The following is a 9239-nucleotide window of genomic DNA, read 5'->3' on the forward strand; positions in this document are numbered from 1 at the left end:
GATTTTTTTTTTTAATGAAAAAAAAGCTATTTATATTTATATCTGTCCATCAAACACCATACACAAAAAGAAAGAGCATCACTAAGATTTTAGTGAACCATTATATGAAATATCCAAACAAAACAAAATGTTCAAAGACATGTTGTATTTACAACTGAAAACACCTAAACTGCCATATTGCCATAAAGAACCAGTGCTTCTATTTTTGTATCCAAAGATGCCTCGTTACATCACTAGTTCAAGCCCTTCTCTTGTTTTTCCCTTCCTTGGATTATTGTCTGCATTATTTGCCATTATGACCACCGGGCGAAAAAATACAGCAACGAAGTCAATGAAGAGGTCTAGTGAATGTTTTAAATAATCATAGCCTCCATGGTCTGCTTTCTCGATGATCATGTGTGTCAAATATAATATACCCAAGGAAAACTAGCAGACCAAAGTAGATCTCAAATGTGTAAATTGCTGAAGAACCACCAAAGATCGAAGATGCGAGTTGCAGCCACATCAATATGCTGATTCCCGAGCCCAATAATCCTCACAAAAATAGGTATTCCCGTCTCCTGGCTGTGATTGCTGCTGCTGAAAAGCAAGCAAAGGCCAAAGAGGTCCCGACAAATGCACTCACCAGTATACTGGCGTCAATATCAATGACCGCGTCGATGAGCGGTCCCAGGGTAGCTCCCTTGAATGCAGCAGCTGCCAGGAGCAGCGCAGCCCTCTTACCCTCATTGTTGGAGTACAAAGGGATGGATAAGAGCCCGATTATAGAACCAACACAAGAAAGCCCCGTGAGGAGCCCTCCAATATTCAATAGAAGATGCAAGTAAACACTGATCGCTGCTGTTACAAGGGAATAGTTAAGCGACAAATAAACCCTTTTTAGATGATTCTGCATGGCAGGGCTGATCTTTTTCATGTTCTTCATAGAATTGTAATCCCAGGAAGGATGACCGAAACCCTGGTTAGAACCTCATCTCTAACTGTTATGGGCACCATCGTTAACTCTCTTATCAAAATCTAACACAACCCACTGGAATTTGATTTCTATGCATAGCTGCAAAAACTTGTCCTTTTGATCTGTTGCATTATTTCAATCATAGAGTTCGAAGGGGAATGGATAGATAAATGACTGTCCTTTTAGGAGAACAATGAAAAAAATGAATTCATTAGCGTGCGTCAGTCGATGAGAGAAGTGTGAATCACATGCTATCAGAGCCACAATATATAGAGAGCAATCAAATCAAACACGTAGAAATTTGAAATTTGTGCAATCACTGTCAATTCAATTCTCTACGCTATCATCGTAGGATAAATCCAAATCTTGACACAATTTCTTCCCTATTTTGCGAACAAATGCCTGATTTTCCTCATTGGCCAATTTGACTTCTAAATATATTTCTCAATAGATATTAGATCTTCGAATGAATGATGGACTGGGGCAATCGATATCCTAGAGAGAGAGAGATCACAAGAAATCCGAGAGGCCAACTTTTGATGAATTTCAAGGATTTTTCTCTGATTAATTTTAGCTGATGCGTGAAAAATTACGGGCAGTTGAAACCGCCACAAAGGATGATTGCAATATGATAGCTTTCTAGTTGAGATCATCATCGTCATGTGGGTTTGGACTTGAAAAGGGAGAAGTGGCTAGTGTTTTTAGAGCAAGTCATGGCTTACCACTGAACCAATGACCCTTACCTCCTTCTCGATGCTTGATGTTGTAATGCTGGTGTAAAGAAATATTTTTACCGATTTTAGCAACCTATTTCTCTGTTATTCTACCATTTGAAAGCTTTACTGCAGCCACGGTTTTCCATTTGCTTTCCCCTGGAATTAATCGTCTCCAAGCATATTGCACTTATGGGGGTTATGCCAGCAATCCTCTTGTTGATGCAGTGTGTATAGATGTGTGGGAATCGACTGGGCCTTCTTGGGACCCCAGATCTCGGTATGCGGCAGAAAGATATAGGACGCTGCCCTTCCCCTTCAAATGGTTTCTCTGTTGTCGATTCTAGCTCAGGGTGTTGCGCGTCGCCTGTGGGCTTGAAATGTTGATGGAAAACCTTGTAGGGCCAATGAAATACGAACAGCCAACTAAATGTTCCTATCAAGACTCTCTTTTCTGGTTGTAGAGGTAAATGCATGTTTTTTTTTTTTTAACATTAAGTTTTTTAATTTGATTTATTTTCTAATGGTTTTTTTTTTTTTTTTGTTAAATTGATTTTTGTTTTGGTTTTTTTAAATTAAAAATGAAAACTAAATTTTTTTCCTAAATTTATTTTTATGATAAAAAAAAAGAAATTAAATTTATTTCTAAAGAATTTTAATTTTATTCTATTTTTTTTCATTAAAATCAATTCTTTTTTAAATAAAAGAAATTGAATTTTATTCTAAATTTGTTTAATTTTTTTATATTGTTTGAAAATCAAAATCTTTTAAAAAAAATTAAAATTTTATTCTAACCCTAAAAAGACCTAGGATTTTTTATTGATCTAGGATGATTTTTTTAGCAAATGGTGAAAATATTTATAAACATTCTACTTTTTGATCCTCGAGATCGTACAAAGACGCAGGAGGAGAGCATACTTATTTGAACTGAAAATATTATCCTACCTACTCTATGCTAATTGAAAATTACAAACTATTATGTGTAATTAAATTTCCAATGTAACCATTCACGCAATAGTAATAAAAACATATTCATTTTCAATTTCGCTAATTTAAAATGAAAATATAAAAGGATGATCGAATCTAGTTTTTGTGAATGTGATTCAATGAAATAAAAAAAAAATCGATCTAACCTCGTACTTGTTTGAAACCATCGAAACCACTTGTCGATAAGGCTTTCATAGGTGTGATTTCCACTCTGATTCAGATCATGTTGCAACTTCTCTTCGTCCTCCTCATTCTCCTGTTCAAATAATTGTTCATCATTAGATATACAGGATGATTCTTCAAATGTTAATTCATTGTTTTCTTCTAGAGGAGTAGTTAAGCTTTTGGCTGCTGTCAAGATCTCTTCTTCGCAAGAAGAGGAGATCCTAACACTTGCTAGGATCTAAGCGAGTTGTTCCAAACTTATACTCATTGTTTTTATTGTGTTTTTTTTTTTTTAGTGAATGGGGGTTTCTTTATTTGTGTTCTATTTCTATGTTTTCTATATGAGAATAAACTTAAATGAAAATTCCTAAATGCAATTAACCCTAAATAAAAATGATCCTAAATAAAAATTCTTCCTAAACAATCCTCCTAACTAGCTTACATCTAAGTTTGCTTCCCCGGCAATGGCACCAAAATGTTGGGTGATTTAGTTGTCTGCTAAATCCCTGTCATTTAATTTATCAATCCGGGGTATCGTAAACTTAGAAGCAAACCAAAATATATGGGATCTTAGATGAAACAGGTATAGGAAGTTTGTTTAGAATGGAAATGCATATTACAAATCTAAACTATCAGATCTATTTAATGAAAGCATAAAAGATGTTTGATCAATGGAATTATTTTAATTTAGAAGATAGAGAAGAGTCTCTTGTTCAAGAGTCCTGATTGTCCTTCTACAATCTTCCTATAATAACATTACCAAACACCTAATAAAGCAAGCAAGAAAGCATATAAATGAAAGCAAGTAAATATTGTTTTCAGTTCAATTCTTAATGGAGAAGAGTCTCCTAACTTAGGGATTTCCCTTCTCACATAAAAACTATATACTGAAAGGGAATCAATATTCACATAAATGTAATCTAGGAAAGCATATGAGAAAGTAAATCTTATTTCAATTTAATCTAGCTCATGGAGAAGAGACTCCTAACTTAGGAGTTCTGGTTTTCCTTCTCACATCAAAACTAGCTATTGAAAGGAGATCAACCTTCACACAACAAAACATGGCCACAACATGAATTCATACTGAAATTATCTACAAGTATTTACAACAAAGAAATAACATGAACATCATAATTAAAATTAGTATATTCACAACATTACTTTACAACAAAGTGTACTTATCTCAGTATGGGGATCCTTCCATTCCTCAATGAGCACACATGAACAACTATCACCTTAAGAATCAAACAACACTCATAACTCATGATTTGGAGAAAGTGGTATTATTCATGTTGAATGAACATAAATCTAATGCTAATGAATAACTGATAATTGTTTTCTCTCCCTCCTCCCTTCCTTTGAAGGATGCTCCTCTTATTTATACATGAATTAGGGATATCTACTCAATAAATGTAGATCCCTTAAATATCTACTAGACCCATACTTGTCTCAACTTATCCGTAAATACTAGATACAAATCCCATGACACATCAAAATCTCCATGATCTTTCTCCTTGGAATATGGTCCACCTCTTGAGTTGAAATTCGAATTTGATCTTGGGAGGCCACATAAGGGCGCCTTGGAAACTTCCAAATGATCTACACATGTCATCAAACTCAAGCCACTTTTAGGTATAAGCAAATACATGTTATTTCTCTAACTTTTAATCATAAATTCACTCTAAATACATGAAATTAATAACTTTGGAAAATGAAAATATAAACTCATATGGTAATGGAAATATAGGGTTATGTAATGATAATATGATGAAATGAGGTGACAAAATGAGGATAAAGGTGAAAATGAAGTGAAATTTGATGTTAATTTGGCGGCCCAACAGACGTATTATAGGAGTATCGTGACCAGGGTCGGGCTAGGCCATGAGCCCCATACCATCCATACCATGGTCGTATGGTGTTGTAGGTGACCGGAGGCCAGGCCTGACCACCTAACCCCTCCTCCATATATTCACTCCACCTAAAATTTAAATAGAGCCGAAGCGCTTATGGGTTAAGAACCACCCTCATGGCATAGTGGAAAGGCGGTTGAGTGTTCTATGAGAGGTCGCATGTTCGAGTCTAGATGAGGTTGTGCGACCCTTAAAAAAATTTGGCCAACCACAGGGTGCCTCATGGTAGCCTCTAGTTGGGCCATGTGGCATACCCTCATTGGTCCACCACTTCAACCAATAAAAATGAGAAAATTCACAGCTATATGGAGTTACCACTTGGTAGGCCCTAATTGGCTCATACCTTCCCTGTAGCCTTGCTGACATTAGCGGTATGATTGCCGAGTTAGAAACCTTGTAAAAATTTTTAACTGTTGGTTCAAATGATTAGAACACCATAGCTTTGTCATATAACATCGGATTGAGGCGAAACAAGTGCCGTTGGAATCAAAATGACAAACACTACGACTTGACATCGATTTTGAAAGAGTCTAGGCACTTTCATTTTTGAGCTAAATTTTGATCACTAAATCACTCCCCTCTACACCTTTTAAAAATGGTCACTTCATTCCATCTTACAACTTATATACTAGGATAACATTCATTGCACACTTGGCTTATTTTCACAACAAACAAATTATTAACCCTAGAAAGAAATTTTCTATGTACTTCAAGCATGTCTCTGCTAAAATGAAAATGCCCAGCTCCATTCCCCCCACCAACATTGACCATTTGAACTTGGAAATGATCAGAAACAACCATTGCAGTAGAGACATGATCAACATCATTTCTTTCCATGAAATGAAAACCATCCATTCCCCTTAATTTGTTGCAAACGAGTTTATTCTACGCACCAAAATATAAAAACCATTATGTAAAAGCTAAGAATGTTAACAACAAAAACTCAACTTTTCCAAGTGACCAACCATTTCAAAATAGAGAAAATATACATTTTGGTGGTTACTACATTCTCCAACCACAAGTTGAGGAACCAACAGAGATTTCCCTGCCTACAAATATGGTTTTCGTCCACTATTCAATTCAACATTGTTATAAACAACATATAATAATGAATGAACAAAACAAACCAAATTCTATATTCAAATGTAGAAAGCATTTGAAATTAAAATTACACAAAGAACCTAGTTTTTTTTGAAAGAACAAGTTTGCAACCTTTCTCTGTGACGAACAACACTGGCAGTAGATTTACATCGAGAGACACTAGGCCCAACATACCCAAAAAATTCTTGCAAATTTTCAACCATCCTAGAAAGCATGCTACTATCGGCAAACATATCAGGGTTAGGCATTTGTTCAATCCCTTCAATTCCATCTACCTTCCATTATAGCAATTCTTCCATCGTTTCCAGACTGCTCACAATTTTCACTTCTTTCAACGCAAACTTTGTAAAGACAATGCACACAAACAACACAAAATGTGAGCAAAACCTCACAAAAATGGACAAAAAGTGTGCCACAAAGCATGCGACAAAATTTATATTTCAAAAAAGAAAAATTTCCACAAAACACCAAAAGGTTCCATACTCACGGTGTTCAATGCCACCAACTTCACCATTTGCTACAGTTTCACAACTCAACCCATAAGGTTGAAATCCAACCGAGGATGAAGGTTGTCCTACCTCCGAACATAAGTGAACACCAACATCCGCCACCAAAATATTTTGTGATAACAAAGACAAGAGAAAAGAAAACCACTCCATAATAAATATTTTTCCATCAACACCACAAAACAGGAAAAATGGAAAAATATTTAACTACCCGTACCACTCCAACAGAGACAATGCAAAAAGATTCAAGAGGACTCACAAAGTTGACTATATAGTTGCTACTTATAACACCCCAATCCACATTTCCAGTAGATTGTTCCAAATTGTCGAACATGGCAAGAACCATATCGTTATCAACAAACAAACCAAAGGTAAAAAATTGTCTGTTTGCAACAGTCTACTCATCTCGAAATGTTTAATTTCTTCCATTGTGTTCAAATGACTTTTGGTTGTTCATTGTGTCGATGCTCTCTTAGAGAATAATAAGGTGCAGAAAGAAGACAATTTTTAGAAAAGTTTAAAACACATTTTTTTTACACAATCAACATCAATGAAAGAAACAATTGAACAAATTATCATTCCAAACACAATTTTCCTATTGTGATACTCACGATTGTCAACCACACCATCTCGAAGATTTGCTGAAGCTATTTTCCTTCGTTGCCAAGTATCCCTTCTGCGGGCATTTATAACTTCTTTGTGGTGGTGTGCCAGGGTAAACATGAGACGAAGAGTTATTATGACATGACTCAACCTCCAAGATTCAGTTATGGAAGTGGGGCAGACAACTGAGACTTACTAACCACAAACTAGCATCCTACAGGGCTTACATGACACTCTAGGGCTAAAGAACCACCCTAGGTGACCAAAACCTAAGTTAGATAGATTTTCCACTTGACCTAGACTCCCAACTGCATGCACAAGCTTGCATGAGTGTGGTTGTGACCCTTTAACCGCATGCACAAGCCTGCCTGAGTGTGGTTGTGACCTAAAATCCTCAGTTTAAAGGGTGTGATCCCAATATCTCAACCACAATTCTAGGCAAGCTTCTAGACTATTTCCCAGAACCTCTTGATACTTTCCAGAATGATAAGTAACTTAATGACAATGCTAAACATACAAACTTGAGCTAGAAACTTGACCTAACCAGGCCTAACCATGATAGTTAATTTGTCAAACATATGATGAAAATGTAATCTATAGGTCATGAATGCATATCAAATCATAGGATTCTAAAACTTATATAAGAAACACCAAGAAGGCTTAATGCCCTCTCATAATAGCTACAATAACACTTGTTAGCCCATGCATTCATTAACCATCAAATGCTTATCAGATCCTTAACAAGTCATAGCTAGAGCATATTACAGATCCATGCTTATAACCAATATATAACTAGATTATTAACAATGACATAACAACCATCAAATCATCACAATAACAAGTAAAAGTGCTTGTAGATTACAATAGGAAAAATAATTCTTATTAACTGATGCAAAAGTCTACCAATTCAAGTACTTCCATGTACCACCCAACCATATATTTGGCTAAACCAAATATTTCTTTCAACCAATCACCCCCGTGTCATATTCTAAGCATGAATATGGAATCTCAAGATATAAACAACTAGGGCTTCCTGGAGATTAAACCACCTCCACCTTCAGGTTATCGTAATCTTGCCAGAACTGGTCAAGAGATCACTAAGCCCAAAACAAGCTTGGATTTCTCAAACTTTATTCACCATTACCTTGAGGAATTTTCATGTCTCCACCCACTTGTTAAGGGATTCCTAGAGATTAAACCACCTCCACCCCCAACCCTTGGGAATTTTCCTAAGACCACCTCTCCCGATTCTAAGACCTTCTGGAAATCTAAAGCTCAACCAGAAAAGAATCCTATCACACCATGGTTATCTAGAAATGGAAAGGAAAGGTTGAAGCCATTGTCACACCAGGAAAAACCCATGCCCATGAAAACAAAAGGACCAAATACACAAACACATGTACCATGCATTCACAAATCATCTATGAAATCACACATTCAACCTGTTACCTACAAATCTTCCTATTGAAGCTGCTTGATCCAACCTTTCTTGCTTGTCCTTTTCTTTCCTTGTCTTTTCTCTCTTTCCTTTCTCCAATGCTAAAGTGCTCTAAGTGTGCAATAGTATGAGAGAATAGAGAGAGCTCCAAAACAAAACTGACAAAAGCTATGAACTAATCCTCAAAAGCATTTTTATAATTGAGGAATCTATTTTTCTTCATTTTCCTCTATTTTTCCTTCAATTTTCCTCTCATGCAAATCTATGACCTTTCATTTCCCTTTTCTCCTGTTTTCATAAATAAATCCCAATCAATGCCCTGCCTTTTCCAATAACTTTGCCAATTTCTTTAGCCATAATAAACCGAAGTGACACCCACTAGGATGTTTTTCCCAACATTCAGCTTGGAATATGTGTCCCATGACCTTGGTATTATTTTTCCTTTATTAAAATTATTGCATGAACTTTTAACCCGGGGCTCTTACAATAACATCAACAATTTTATAATGGGAAGTGATCTTTTTGCACATGGCATTGGAACCCAGTGGGACCTAGCCCAAGGCTGAGGTGGAAATAGGACGTCGAGATAGTGAGGATTTGGCACATGAATGACATGACATGTGGTAGCCTATAGATGCCTTTTCAGAGGGCTAAGTGCCATGATTATGAGTGACATGTGGTATCCTCAAAGAGCACCACATGGAAATATGACATCATTATGAGCTTGTAGACCTGAGGGGGTTTTATGAGGTGCATTTTATGGTTAAATTGTGGTTAATGAAGGCTGGGGCACAGGAAATTTGTAGGAACTTGATGGGAAAGTTGTTGTTATGGGATGATGTCAACATGACATCAGTGTGA

General features: G+C 36.2%; 1 pseudogene; it reads right to left on the reverse strand.

Moving 5' to 3' along the window:
- Nucleotides 1-225: 225 nt before the first annotated feature.
- LOC149249430 (bax inhibitor 1 pseudogene) lies at nucleotides 226-6683 on the reverse strand (annotated as a pseudogene).
- Nucleotides 6684-9239: the final 2556 nt, after the last annotated feature.

This window comes from Pinus tabuliformis, chromosome 7 (genome assembly GCF_031772625.1).
Source record: "Pinus tabuliformis cultivar Carrire ecotype Pingquan chromosome 7, CPIR1, whole genome shotgun sequence".
Taxonomy (NCBI): domain Eukaryota; kingdom Viridiplantae; phylum Streptophyta; class Pinopsida; order Pinales; family Pinaceae; genus Pinus; species Pinus tabuliformis.